The sequence below is a fragment of the Oreochromis aureus genome, linkage group 4 (genome assembly GCF_013358895.1).
Source record: "Oreochromis aureus strain Israel breed Guangdong linkage group 4, ZZ_aureus, whole genome shotgun sequence".
Lineage (NCBI taxonomy): Eukaryota > Metazoa > Chordata > Actinopteri > Cichliformes > Cichlidae > Oreochromis > Oreochromis aureus.
This window is the reverse complement of record NC_052945.1, coordinates 33798629-33815214: the sequence shown is the minus strand read 5'-3', so window position 1 is coordinate 33815214 and position 16586 is coordinate 33798629.

The following is a 16586-nucleotide window of genomic DNA, read 5'->3' as shown; positions in this document are numbered from 1 at the left end:
ATCCACAAAAACAAACAAGTCACTGTATCTTCTATCCCTTTTTCAACTTATAACCCTGTTACTGATTCATCTATCTGTTTCTTACACAGTTTCTCTCTCGCTCCAAATGCAAATGGAGTAGCATGAGTTTATTTGTAGCCACGGTAACAACAACATCATCGTTAAGGGTCGCCACTGAGACGTTGGAGCTATAATGGCCAACAGCAGTCTGTCGTCGTGTGCTCACACACACACATATGTTGGATGAAAGCAGTGTGTAGTCCTTTCATTCAAATCCACTTTGCATTGATTTTGCAGTTTGAATATAAATGCAACAACTCTGTCTCTACCTTCATGGCTCCATCTAAATCAATCACACAAACACATTGTGTTTTGGACAAGTGGCTTGCCTGAGTGACGCCAGACATTTATGTGGACACACACACACACTCAAACACACACACACTTACGGAGTGACGCCAGGCTGGTAGCAGTGTATTGGGTCAGTATTGAACCCAAACACTAAGTACCCTCACTATGTCTCTTTACAAAGTGTATTCTTTATGTATATGTGTGGGCATGTATACATGTACTATACATTCAGTTTTAGTGTACCTATTGTCTGGGTCAGTTTTCCCATCTCATAGATGATATTAAAATTTTAGATTGTAATAGTATTACAATGTTTCTGATAGCACTGCTTGTCCAACTGTGTGGCAGAAGTATGCTGTGCCTCTACTCTTTTTTTTTGTTTTGTTTTGTTTTTTTTTTTGTTCATTTCAGGCACAACAAAATACATATATTAAACATAAAGTGCACAAAAACAAAAAACAAAATTTACCTGAAAAGGAGTGGGACGAAGAAAACTTATTAAATCCCACCCCTATACTCACTCATCAACAAAAAACAATAGCTTCCCACAGCTACGCCCATCATTGCAAACCAAACAACACATCAACAGCCCCGGGCAGCTCAACGGCAGCTCGCAAACTGAATACAAAATATATTAATTATAAATTGCGTTACCACAGGTAACAGGCAATAATAATTACATAGTAACAAACACATCTACACACACATGTACATATATGTACATACATACACTTTTTTTTTTTTTTTTTTTTTGGAATCCATACCAGCAATGGTAAGAGAACAGACATTACAGAGCACACCAAAACCATCATTGAGTAGACTGTGACCAGACCAACTGTTTGTAGAGGAATTTAAATTTATGAATATTTTTGCATTGTTTCAGTTGTAAATCCTAACCCTGGGCAATCACGGGACATAAAAAAGGTACACGAAAAGATAACACTCTTTTCTAAAACCAACCCTAGGTTAGGTAGGGTTAGAAGGTTAGAATTAGAGTGGAAGGGTTAGATTAGAGTCATCATCAGTGAATCCAGCCCTAACCATAGGGACAGAATATGTAATGAGCTTTTTATTAGTGTTCATTAGTGTAGCGTCACACAGTCATATTAAAGGGCTAAAGAAAAACAGCTTATTTATTTGTGATTATTTATTGCAGGACTGATGTATTAGACTACAGTACTCTAAGTTACGGGTACCTAATTTGAGGGTTGATCAAAAAATTCAAGGAAGTGGCCCATAAAGATCAGCTTATATGATTTGCTTGATCATTTTATTAAAATGTTCAAAGCTTTTTATTAACGTGCTCACTTTTACTCAGCCTATGACTTACAGGGGCCCTAGAAAACAGTAAAGAGTCATATGTTGTGTCATATGTCATATGTTGGTTGTTGCTGTGGTTTCTCTGCAGTTTTTTTCCTTCTTTGCAAATTCGGTCTGTTTTTTTCTATGTCTTTCTCTCCCTCTACTTCTGTTCTCCCCCCAACTTCACCCCCCCAATATCATAATAATTTATAATTATTTATCATAATTATAAAAATTATGATAAATAATGTTTAAGCAGCAATTTTTTTAAATTTTTTTTTAGAAATGAGAATTTAACTTTATTTCATTCCAAAACGTTAACATATATTGAATTTGTATTTGTATTTTGTGTAAGGTACCAATCAATGTAAAAAAAAAAAAATCTAATAAAGTTAGCAAAGTGATATCTTTATTCAAGGGCCCTCATATCCCTTGCGGCACCCTGATCATAGAACCGTGGTTAGCTACTTTCAATTCTATCATTAAATCTAAATTAATAATTATCTGTCCAAAATCAAAAAAAGTTTGTTGTTTAATTAAGATAGGCTTATACATCGGTGCTGTTCCTTTTGTGTTCTACTTTTAAATTTTGTCCTTTTAAATATATTTTTGTAAGTTTTACAGTTTTTCCTAATGATAAAGGCAGTCACAATGGCCGTTACAACACCAAAGTAGTTAAGTAATAGATACAAAATTAAATGACAGAAAAGTTTCCTCTATTTACTATAGAAATGTATGTTTTTACAATGGGTCCACAAAACTGTTATTTTCTTTGAATGAACTGAAGTCTTCTACTTTATAATTACAGAACAGTCTTCGCATTGAACTACCAGAACCTTTCACGTTATTATGTACATTTATTTGTTAGAATTTATGCCAAAAGAGTCGTGCTGGCAGATACCTTTTTTAATATAGCTGCATTTCTTTATGAGGGAGAAAAACAAAGTAAAATAAATTTGACATCTCTGCACTAAGACATCTGCTTTTCAGTTTCTCTGGTAATTATATTTATTTTAAACCCATTTTTTGTTTAACTAAAATAAAAACTCATTTTTGTCTAACTTAAATAACTAAAATTACCATCTCATTTAGCAAAGTGCTGCGGGATTGCTTGGGAAATATAAGGTGCCTTACCCATTACTATGAACGTTCAGAATGGAGAATGAGTGATGGATTGGTACCAGAACTGCAGTGATGTGGACACTGCACCAGTCTGTTGTTGTGAAGAGCTCTGGGTAGTTACTGAAAGAACGATTGCAGATACAACCAAATTGAGTTTTCACTGAAAGGTTGTTGGCCTCTACTTTAGAGATGAGGATAAAGAGTTCAGTCATTTCAAAAGAGCTCAGATCTGACAAAGGTGCATCCTGGGGGCCTCTTGGGTTCCAGTTGGGCATGGATGACTGTAGCTCAGGAGGTAGAGTAGGTCATCTGCTATTTAGAAGGTTAGTGGTTTGATCCCAGGCTGCATGCCGAATATCCTTGGGCAACTCACTCTTAGTTGCTCTCTGACACATTCATTCCAGTTTGAATCTGTGTGAATCTTAGAAAAAGGTACTTAGGCATAGGAAAAAGTGATAGTATGAACAGGTGAATTAGCCATGTTTTTTAAAGGCTTTAAGTGCTCATGTAGTGTAGTAAACCGCTATATAGGAACCAGTTCATTAACCATTTAAAGTGTCATGGAGGAGGAGGCCCCATACCAAACACAAGACTTGTTGGAGAGAGGTAGGTCTGTGCTTCTCTGGTTAGCCTGCTGCACTTGCGACCAGATGAATAGAAGAAAATGGATGGATAGAGTTACAAATCTAACAAATGCTTTAATTTAACAAAGCTAACAAAGTTAGCTAGCCAGTGTTTACTCATAACAGAGCCACCCAATTGTCTAAATTTGGTTAGGTTTGTTTAAAAAAGAATATCAAACACTCTACAAACCAATCAGTGACGATCTATGTGGTTGACATGAAAACGGTTTGGCTGTTTCTCTTAAGTTAGAAACATCTATACATGATTACATGTATCTGCTAGTTTATTGCACTTATACTTGACCATTACTTATTCAGCTGTTTTACATCCATTAATTATTCAACTTCAACTTCATTAATTACTGGATTGTTAAATGGGGTGTTTTTTAATGTCTCCTATTCCCAAGTTATTCCAGGGTCATCACATCAATTCAAAACAGTGTTATAAACCTCTTTGTCTAAAATTGTTAAACTTTAATTACATAAAAACGTCCTACAACATTTTTTAAATGGATTATTACGACCGATTAGTTTGAAAATGAATAATTGATCTTGTTCACATTAACAGAAGTTCACCTTGCAAAATAACTGTAATATAGGTAGTATACTTTATAATGAGATAAAACTTCAAAGATCACAAAATAATACAATAGAACTGCACATTTCACTGCAATTAAAGACATTGTGCAGGTGACCTCACTGTGAACTTAAGCTGCACACTGATGGAGTGATAGAAGGAGTAAAAGAGAGTGAAACCGACTTAGACTGCAGGACGCCAGTGTCTCCATTCTTCTCACACACTCTGTCTACTGCATGTGCATCTGTGAGAGTGCGTAGCTGGGTAGATTAAGAGGGTCAGAGGTCAGACATTATCAGACACACTCCTCCTATGTACAGTATATAACTCCTCACCTCCTGAGATTTTTACTTGTCCTCTTTTCCCTTATAACTTTGAATGGCTTCTTTCCATATCTGTATCATCGTCCTTTTCATGTGTCTGTCCTTTGGTAAATTTTTTATCCAAAAGCAGCATAAAAGCTGAAGAAAATCAAGAAAGTCTCAAAAGGATAATGAATAAGAAGTCCTATTATTAATTAATGCTTCAGTGTTAAATATGATCAGTTGATCTCTATTAATCAGCTATGTACCACAGGCCTTCAAGCTGGCAGTAGTTAAATCATTACTTAAAAAGCCATCACTTGACCCAGCTGTCTCAGCGAATTATAGGCTAATCTCCAAACTTCCTTTTATTTCAAAAAGAGTAGTTGTGAAAAAGATAACTAATCTTCTGCAGAGAAATGGTTTATTTGAAGAGTTTCAGTCAGGTTTCAGAGCTCATCGCAGTACAGAAGCAGTTTCAGTGAAGGATACAAATGATCTTCTTATGGCCTCTGACATGGGACTCATCTCTGTGATTGTCTTCCTAGACCTCAGTGCAGCATTTTATACTGTTGACCATAATATTTTATTACAGCAATTAGAGCATGCTGCAGGTATTAAGGGTCCTGCACTGCAGTGGTTTGAATCATATCTTCCAATAGACTCCAATTTGCTCATATAAATAGAGAGTCCTCTTAATGCACTATGGTTATTTATGGAGTTCCACAGGGTTCTGTACTTGGACCAGTTCTGTTATACGTGCTTCCCTTAGACAGTATCAGTAGAAGGTTTAGCATTGTCACTGCTCTGCAGCTGATGTCCAACTTTATCTATCCATGAAGCCAGATGACACAAACCAATTTGGGTTTTCTTTTGTGCTTTGCTGCTTCTAAAGTTCAGATAGAACTGAAGTTTTTGTTCTCGGCACTAAAAATCATAGAAATGTGTCTAACCAGATGCTTACTTTGGATGGCATTACCTTGGCCTACAGTAACACTATGAGGAATCTTGGAGTCATTTTTGAAAAGAATACGTTCTTCAGTGTGCATATAGGACTGCTTTTTTTCCATTTACACAATATTTCTAAAATTATAAATATCCTGTCTCAGAGTGATGCTGAAAAACTGGTTCATGCATTTATTACTTCCAGGGTGGACTACTGTAATTCATTATTATGAGGAAGTCCTTCAGCTGATCCAAAATGCTGCAGCAAGAATATTTACAGGCCAGAAAGAGGGAACATATTTCTCCTATAATATTCTCTTTATTGGCCTTCTCTTAAATCCACAATTAAATTTAAAATGTTTCTTATCACATACAAGATCTTGAGTAATCAGGTGGACTGTCGTAATGACCTTATAGTACCGTATCACCCAATTAGAGCCAACACGTTCTCATCCCAAAATGTAACATACCCACGCTATGTGACAAATCATCAATATGTTAAGCTTTCAAAAACATGAGAACCATTTGGAATGAATCTAGACATCTAAATTTCTTTTATTTTCTCATCATTAATCGCTTTGGAAAAATCTAATATGATTAAGGCTTTGTTTAAGGTTAAGGATAAGGATAAGGTTAGGGTTAGGGTTAGCATTAAAGTTAGGGTTAGGGTTGGAATACACGGCTGGAACGTGTGTTACCGCCGGGAGTGTCATTCTATTGGGTTATATCCACAATCCAGCGCGTATCATAGGGACACCGAAGGCTACCTTTTGTGTTACTATGACATGCCTCAGGATGTGACAAATCATCAGTATGTTACGCGTTGGTAATGAGAATGATCTGATTAGAGCACTTCACTCTGAGATTGCAGGCTTACATGTGGTTTCAGCTTCAAGGGCCCTCTTCTGTGGAACCAGCTCCCAGTTTGGATTTGGAAGACAGACAGATTATTCTCAAAACTTTCCTTGTTGATAAAGCATATAGTTAGGGCTTTATCAGGTGTCCCTGAATCCTCCCATAGTTACTCTGCACTAGGTCTAGGCTGATGGGTGCTTCCTAAGATTGTCTCTTTTTCACTCACTATGTGTTTATATGCAACTCTGCAGTTAATCATTATTTATTATTCATCTCTGGCTCTCTGACCGTAAGCAACCAGCATGTGTCGCAAATCAGCTAATGTGGTTGTGTTTGTCACGGGGTGTGGCACTAACAAGCTGATACCACAAGTTTTCAATGGGCTTGAGGTCAGAACTACAGTCAGCCCATTTCATCCCCTCCACTGCCAAAATCTGAAGGTAGTCTCTGATAAACACTACTCTGTGGGGGTGAGCGTTTTTGTCTTGGAAGATAGAGTCCGGTCCCAGAGTATGTAGATATAGGATTGGTTGCTGGTTGCAGAATCATATCAATAACTCTCCATTGACATTGCCTCCAATGATGATAACCATTGGCTGTATGAAGTCTGTTTCGGATTGCCTGGGTAAAGAGCCATCAGCCATGTTGTCTTGCAAACCTTGACTTCAAATCTGTAAACAATTCAGTTTTTTTCTGGTGTTGTCTTCTTGGGACTCCCACTTCACAGCCCCTTTATATGGAACTTCAGTTTAGAGATGGTACCAGGGCATAATGCTGCAACTTGGTTTTACAAAACACCCGCTAGAAGTTGAAGTCCTATGAAACTATGGTGTTATTTATTTAAATAATGCCATATGAAACAAGCTTAGATCAAAATTTCAGTTTACATAATATAATGGGTACTAAGTATCTGCCAAGCCAAGCCATCCTGTTTAGTAAGCGTCATGTATAACTGTACATGTGTAATATACAGACCTACATATGTGCTAAAAAGTAGCAGACAAATCAAATGCTAGAATTTTACTCATCATTTGTGAAGCACAAACATTATCACCATGTTGTTGTGATTTGGCGCTATATAAATAAAATTGGATTGAATTGAATTGAATGTTATGCTACCAAAGGTACATAATATTATGTTCCAAATGCATTAACGAGGTCATGAAATCCAAATAAGAGAGAGACCCAGCAGACAGGTGTCCAAAACTGCCAGTCAGCAAACCTTTTGACAACAGTGGCCACATCCCACTAACACTATACAAACAGATTATTTTGTTTGTTTAAGTGTTTGTTATTTAGTTGTTGTAATGAAATTAAACAGTCCATATCCATTTCCTCTCTTCTCTTTAAACTTGTTGTTCTAAAATATCTTAGCTTTTTCCATCTTCAAACAGCTAAAATTCGGACATAAATATGACAACAAAATGCTTAAAACTGTTACAGATTCTGGAGGGTCAGCAGCATATGATTTCTAAATTAAAAATATAAGCCAAAGTCCTCAGTCCTGCAAAGGAAGACAGGATCTAACACTGGAGCACCTGAAATATTTACAAAAATATCTACAAGAATCAAGTGTCAATTGCAAGACAATAAACTGCCTTAATCCAGAATTTAAAAAAAGGAAAGGACCAGTGAGCTTTTAAAACGAACTACAAAAAAAGTATCAGGCATTTACTATTATGAGCCCATATCGGTGAATTCCTTCTAGCTATTATTTATTTAATCACATTCTATAGTAGCTTGTTATTGTAAAAGAATGCATTCGTGTGCCTGTGCATGTGTGTGTGTTTATAGCTCTCAGCCATACTCACATTAAAAACACATACAATTTTACATCTCTTCAAATATTTTGGGATCCCTTAAAGGTCCCTAAGGTACAGGCTGCCAGGGACATCCAGAAATACACCCGCTTGAAACACCCTAAAATATTGAGGCTTAGTTTTTAATGGAGCGTACAGCACTGTATATGATAGAGAGAGAGTGGAGGGATCAATCTGGTGATTTTACGATGGAGGACTATAAATGTGTCAGCTGTAAATTGTTTTGGAGATGCTCCCGATCTCAAAGGCAGCTACAGGAGAGATAAATCTACACACACACACACACACACACACACACACACACACACACACACACACACAAATGTACACCCAAATACAAACAGAAACTATGATGACCTTTTACCTTCCTTGGAAATCCTGTTATTTTTAATTTTTGTTCACTTAGGATCTATTTCCATAGACAAAGACTTTTGCTCTGGAACTGTCCATGACTTTTTTAAGAGCATACTTCTCTCAAGCACTTTCTTTCTAGTTTACATGAACATTTCCTCTGTTGTTAAATAGGTGGCTTGTCAGTCAGAATGGGATCAGTTTCTCCCCTGCCCTGTTTGAGGTTTTAGGTATGTATTTTACTACCACCCATTCTTAATTTTGATTAGGTAGCTAGAGATAAGTGACATATACTGTATGAAGGCAGTGAAAAAAATAGTTTTTACTTCTAGAGGTGGAATGCTATATCCATGTACAAAGCACATGTACATTTGTGGTTTGTACCTTACAGAGACTTAAACCCCCCATGACGAATTTGTACCTTAATTTAATAGTATGAAAGTTGATATGTTATCTAATTTGTTTTTGTATTCTTCTGAACATAGTGTACTGAATTTTGTTGCTTAAACTCTAGACGAAACAGTCTGGATATGAACCATTTACTCATTAGTAAGATATTAAGCTTTTTAATCTTTTAAAGGGCGCACTATCTTGAGATTCAATAATTAGCCCTAAGAGACAGATTTGTGTCGACTGTAGCTGGTGCAGGTATGGACCTTTAGTGTACGCCTGTGTGTGTGATATTGAATATCTGCTGAAATAATCTGAAGCAATTACCTGATTTTAACTCCAAGAGCTCCAAGAGTAGCAGTACTTTCTTTTTCTCCACTGCTATTCATCAATGCAAGTAATATAATGGTGGTGGCTGGTGTAATTGTCCCAGGGTAAAAAGTGACAAGTATACATTTATTCAAAATTGCTCAAATGTCTGTCAACTCTCATCAACCTGGAAAAAAAATGCCAAGCACTGAATAGATTCCCTTTTATGCTGAAATTTAAAGCTGTGTTACCGGAACTTTGGATGTAGTTAGGAATTAAAACAAAATGCAGACATCATTTATTAAGATCAAAAATATACACATTCTTTTTATACCACATGGCTCAGATTATTCAGATTATGTTTGAATAACAAATTAAAGTTTGAAATTTAAAAATACTATGAAAGGAGACTTTTTTTGGTTATTTTCCTGCACAAGTAACAAAATAAAAAAATGTTTTTGTTTACAACTGGGGTCTTCAACTGTAGAAGACCCCAGTTGTAGAGTATGTCTCTTACTTGGGTAAACCTGAGTTTCCTCTCTTAGGAGCTGAAAATAGTGGTCAACCTCACACATGTCAACGTGTAGATGAATATGCAGGATGATTAGGTCAGGTTTCAAGTTAATCCACCTTAAGTGCCATTCCAGGTGGTTATTGTGCTTGCCTTCAGCAAACATATACTGTGCAATTGGCACCAGGTTTGCAACAAGCCTGTCATGCTACAAAAAATGGCCTACAGCTAGATTTTTAAAGTTAAGCGACATCTAGTGGTCATATGAATGTGTGTGTAAAGTGTGACGAAAACTGTTCTGTCATAATGGAAAAATACCGCCTCATGGCAGTTAGTGAAATACAACATTTTAGGAAGAAAGGGAATATCTTTTGAAAGAAAGGTGTTTATCCCTTCAAAATTTAGAACTGGAGAAATGAAACAAAGGACAATGGAAGCTGTTGTTGTGACTGAACATATTACTTTCACTCTTCACGGTGGTAAATTAGACTGACAGAGACTCTGTAATGACAGAGACTGAGTTTCATTACATGAAGGTATAACAAGAATACAGCTCACGTGTAACAAATGAGATTCAGGCTGGTGGGTGTAGACCCAAAGTCAGAAGGTTTGATGACCACAGGAAAAATATAAAATTAAATTAAGCTAATTGAAAATGAGGTTTCATGGAAACTTAACAATAGTTTACAGATCCTACTCTGCCGATCTTTCTTAAACTAAAATTCAGCTTTGATAAATTTGGTTATGACTGTGGGGTGTGGGACATGAATTTCTTATGGCTTCCGAAGTGAGGCATAGCAAAAAAGACTGAGAAAGAATCACTAATGTCAGTTTTAAGGGATTGATAGTAGTTAATTTGGTCAATACGACTGCTTTAAAAGTTGCTTGTGTTCTCCATACGTTATTGTACCAGATCAGGTGTTTGTTGTTCATTTGCCTATACTGAATGCCAGTTATAGTTTTTTTCTTTTCTGATCTTATATTTGCAACCAAAATTAGATGCTATTCTCCTAAAATTAAAATGATACAAAGCATTTCTAATGTATTATAGGTCCAAAAACACTAGAAAGGGGTCATTTTAGCCAATTGGTAGGTGGTTGCTAGGCAATATGATGATGCCATAATATCTGAAATAGATAAAAACCTATAAGGATCTAATATGCACCTACTGTATGTGCCAGTTTTTTGATGGTTTTTTTGTTTTTTTGTTTGTTTGTTTTTTGCTTGTTTTTTGTTGACAGAAATTTGCATTATAGCTACATTACAAATGCTCTACAATGTACTTGGAAATGATATGAGATACAAATAATTTTATAAAAATTACTGATTACTACTGAAGATACAGAAGACAGTATTTCAGTACTGGTAGCTATATTTACAACTAGAATTTGAAAATGAATTTGTTCTGGAACCACACATTAGTTTTGATGTATTTACTGGCAACAAATTGCCCATAGAAAAACATATTTTTTCTCCTGGTTGGAGTCAAATGTAGGAAATGGAGTCAAGTTTTGGAGATTGTTGCACTGTAAATGTGACCAGGAAAGCTCCTAGATTGCATCTACTGATCTACAATAATGTTAAGAACTCATTACTGCACTGCTGATTTAATCACTGCTACTGCCACCATAGAATTAGCAGTGGACAACAACATGGGATGGTAGGATGATGTAATGCTTCTCCTGACCTGTTCTGTAACATATCTAGCACTCCTGAATTTGAATTTAGATAGATAGATAGATAGATAGATAGATAGATAGATAGATAGATAGATAGATAGATAGATAGATAGATAGATAGATAGATAGATAGATAGATAGATAGATAGATAGATAGATAGATAGATAGATAGATAGATAGATATTGTAGGTGCAGGTGAAAGGGTTATGATCGTGTGAGAGTGAAAGCAACCACAATGACCGCAGTGTACATGGGTGATGCCAGAGTGCCTCCAAGTGGCCATACAGGAAGCTGTATGACTTTACTATATTACTACCACTTCTAACACGTTTATACTGCACTACTAATAATAATATCAAGAATCATAATAATAGTGAATCTGTATGATATTTAATGAATTTACTAGACACACTTATCATTTTGTCTTTTTTGTCTTGATTAGAAATATTTTATCCAGATTTATGTTACATTGACCTTTTATCTGGTTAATGTTATTGATATAACAATTTTAGGGAAAATTTTTACTGTTGATATTAAAAGTTATCCAACTCAGTTTTCTGTGTGTAACATAATTTACATTCTGCATTTCTATTGTACACATTTGTTTAAATTTGATAGTGGTATTACACATTATGATCTACAAACATATTGTCATATATATAGCTTTACATTTTGTGCTAATATGTAGCTATCTATATTTATTATAAATCAAAAAAATGGTTACATGGTAATATTCAGTGATATAAGGGTTTTTTTCACAGGTTCGTTAAAAGTAATATGTGGAGTGGAGTGGCAAATTATTATTTTTTCTGAAAGAGTAGAGGAGGAAAAAGTAAAACGTAAGAAAAAAAAGTCAAATTAGCCAGTTACCTACATAAACATATTATTTTATATTATTTAGAGTAATGGCAATTGCTAATGGCGCTTTTAACTGTTTTTAACATAATATATTTATTTATTTAACACATTTATTGCAATACAGTTCTGCTTTTTATCACATTTCTGTAAAATTATTTGTATGCAGTTCAAGCATGAAATAATGCAAAATTACAAAAATGCTTTATAATAATTACCAATTGAAATACCAGTATGCCTACTGTTATTTTTAGCTTCATTTATTTGGATATTTAAACATTAAACATTTTGGAATATAATTATAACACTATTAATATATGTAATATTTCTGTAATCACAATATTGAGTCCCTTGAGATTATGAATTTAGGTCCCTATGATTTTTTTTTATATATAAATAGTACTTTTTCATTTTAGATTATATATATTTTATATCATATGTGTTTATTCTATAATGTATTAGTATGAATCAGTGTAAATCATGAAAAAAAGAAAAAAAAAGTCCTGTCCTAAAAAGAAATACTTGTTATAAAGAACTCATTTTGGAAAAAAACTATATATGACATACAGAAATATAATGTCACAAAAAATGTATAAATATACTAAGTAATACAATCACACAGTCAAAGAAAAACTGCATTGAAAGAGCATGCTAATGTGATTTTCCACACTGGGATCTCCACGGTGCTGCTGGAACTCAGCTTTGTCTTGTCTCTTTTTGTAAAACTTTGGAACCTTGCCTTATTTCTCCTGGGTGTATAATTTTCATTCTTGTATTTATTCACCTACATCTACTAACACCATTTTGAAAGCCTATAGTCAGAGGTTCTTCTCTTCAATACAGCATATTAGTAATAAGACCTGGATGTAATATTGTACTGACAGCAGTGGCAAGCAGTATGAATAAGAGATTCTTGTGAATTTAATATTCACACCATAATATTATTATTATTATTGTTGTTGTCTGTACTATATTTCTTCCTTTCTACATTTTAATTGGTGCAGGTTGCAAGCATTACTTTGACTTTAGCTCCAAACGAAACATGTGTTTGACATGTGTATATTTGTAAGATTGTTTTGTGTGAACTAGGTTAAACTAGGCTAGGTTTGTGTTGTCATACTTCTACTGTGGTTTACTTGTATGTTTTACATAACTGTTCAGCTCCTGATTTGGTCAAATGACAAACATAACAAGCAACAAAATAACTCATAAGATGAGGCTGTAGTTCAGTGGTTTGCGATGTTACAAACCTCACACATTAAATACTGCAATCAGTATACCTTGAGTCTTTGGTAAGAACCCACAAGATGGACAAAAATTTCGTACATGTAAAAACGTTTTGAGACCTTTTGATCACATATAGAACCCAAGACCTATATATTGGCCCCGATAGATTTGACACATTTCTCATATAATGAACTGACATGATAAATATATTTATATTTTTTACTAAAGCTCAATTAATGCCATATTTATAACTTGTTGTCTCAAAACTAAAGATAGTCAGATAGTCAATAACAAAGACAGTCAGTTATTTAAAGAACAGGGATTCTGAGACAAGTTCCAGACACTCAGTCAGTGTAAGTCACTCAGCTTTAATACAGGTTAAATTCCTTGTCAAACATTTCCTCTGTAGAACATCTCTGCAAAAGCTTAAAGCTTTCATTTTCTCACCACGTAGTGTTTCCTTTTTTCACATTTCCATATCTATCCCATCAGAAAAGAGGAGGAAAGCCATCCATTAGTGGACAAGTTGTAATTGTCATGAGGCTTACTGTACAGAGAGATGGGCCTTTTGGAAATAAAAGAAAATCCTGCTTAATTAATGGTGACATTAATCATGGTTTAGCCCAACTGGCTAAGAGGTGCTTCATTCCCTGTCTGATTTATGGTCAGGACATGAGAGAGGGACGGAAGTTAAAGTGATGACACAGTAAGAGAAGGAGACTAAGAGAAAGTAATGAGGGATATTAATAGGAATTACAGTTGTTGCCTTTAGAAAGTTATATATTTTTTTGTTGTTTTGGGGTTTTTGAATCAATAAAAACAAAAAATGCTGTCATGGTTTATCAAATAGATTTAACAATTTTTAAACATCCATTGGCTCTCAAGTTACCATGTAATAATTTCAGTGCAATAATTTATGTTTTGGGGTTTTTTATCACACCGGGGCTTGTGTTTTTAAGTAATATGAAGACTTCAAAATGTCCAACAGCCTAGGCTTATTGCAGCATAACTAAGGGGGGATTCAGGGTCACCAGATCCAGTCCTAACTATATGCTTTATTGAAAAGGAAAGTTTGAGGTCTAACCTTAAAAGTAGAGAGCGTGTCTGTCTCCCAATTCCAAACTTTAACAGGGAGCCAATAAAGAGAAGCCAGTATGGGAGAATTATGCTCTTTCTTATTAGTCCCTGTTAGCACTCTTACTGTAGCATTTTTCAAGGAGTTTTGAGGACATCCTGATAGTAAAGAATTACAAAAGTCCAGCCTAGAAGTAATAAATACATGAACTAGTTCTTCAGCATGGCTCTGAGACAGGAGGTTTCTAATTTTAGAGAAAAATGGAAGAAAGCAATCCAAGATTTTTTTGCACATTGAAGGACATATCCTTTTCAAAAACAACTCCAAAATTCCTCACGGTGTTACTAGCAGCCAAGGTATGCCATTCAGAGTAAGCATCTGGTTAGACACCATATTTCTAAGAATTGTAAGACCGCAAGATTTTGAAGTTTTATTTGAATTTAGAAGCAGAAAATTAGCGGTCATCCAGGTCTTTTTCACTTTAAGAGATTCCTGCAACTAATTGGTGTGTGTGATCTGGCTTCATGGATATATAAAGTTGGGTATCATCCGTATAGCAGTGAAAATGTATGTCAGGCCTTGTAATGATACTACCAAAAGAAAGCATGTATAATATAAATAGAATTGGTCCTAGCAACCCTGTGGAACTCCATAATTAACCTTAGTGCTTCATTAGTCTCCTTAAACTCTCTATTTACTTAAAGAAGTTGGAGTCTATTGGACAAATATGATTCAAGCCACTGCACAGCAGTACCTTTAAGACTTACTGCATGCTCTAATTGCTGTAATAAAATATTATGGTCAGCAGTATAAAATGCTGCACTGAGGTCTAGGAGGACAAGCACAGAGATGAGTCCACTGTCAGAGGCCATAAGAAGATCATTTGTAACCTTCACTAAAGCTGTACTAGTGTAGTGAGTTCTGAAACCTGACTCTTCAAATAAACCATCCCTCTGAAGATGATCAGAAAGCTGTTTGACAAGTACTCTTTCAAGAATTTTTGAGATAAAAAAGAAGGTTGGAGATTGTAATTAGCTAAGACAGCTGGGTCAAGTGACGGCTTTTTAAGTATTGGTTTAAATACTACCAGCTTGAAGGCCTGAGGTAGATAGCCCATGAATAGAGAGGTTGATCACGTCTAAGACTGAAGCATGGTATTGAAAGCAGCTGTACATAATGTTGTGGTTATGTGTGAATAATTAATTGATTCATAACCACAACATAATTCATCTCATCTATTTTATTGGTGAAGAAATTCATGAAGTAATTATCGGTTAAGGTTAAACGAAGGCTTGATTTTTGTCAGCTTGGAGTGCTGTTCAGCAACTTAGAGTTGTTTTGATTTTCTGCAGTCAGTGATGAATATTAAGATGTTCTATGTTTTTGGGAGGCTTTTTTCAAGCAACAAACTGTTTTTCCAGGCTAAGTGAAGAGCTTCTAAATTAGTGAGACGCCATTTCCTCTCAATGCTCAATCTTCCTGCTCAATCATCCAGGTAAGTAAATCCCCAAAGTTTGATTATGTTCTGCTTTTTCAGTGGGAGAAACATTTCGTCACTCATCCAAGTGACTTCTTCAGTCTTAGCTGACTGCAGGTTTCCCCAATCTTATAAACAGCACATTTGCATAATGACTGAAACTAGCACCACTGAAGGAACAATGGGCTGTGAGGTCAGTTCCTTGATCATTAATATGCAAATTCTCATGACCATTGATCAACAACCATTGATCAAAGCTCATTGATCAAAGACCACTGATCAATGACCATGAGTACCATTCACAGAGAGTTGGGGAATGGCTGTATTCACAGCACTGTAAGATGGCGAACGATGTACCCTCATATTGTAGATACATACTAAAGACATCAGATATATGAAGCAAGATATATGGAATTACATTACAAAGAAAAACACTGATAAATAACTCTAAATATATTTTAGATTTTAGATTCTTCAAAGTAGCCCCCTTTGCTTTGTTGACAGTGCTGCAAACCCTTGGCTTTCTCTCAATGAGCTTCATGATGTAGTCACCTGAAATGGTTTCACTTCACAGGTGTGCTGTGTCAGGGTTCATTTGTGGAATTTCTTGCCTTCTTAATTCGGTTGGGACCATCAGTTGTGTTGTGTAGAAGTCAGGTTGGTGCACAGCTGACAGACCTATTTGACAACTGTTAGAATTCATATTATGGCAAAAACCATTAGCTAAGTAAAGAGAAACAACAGTCCATCACTACTGCTGAAGGTCTGTGGGTCCGGAACACTGCTAACTTTGAATGTGTCCCCAAGTGCAGTC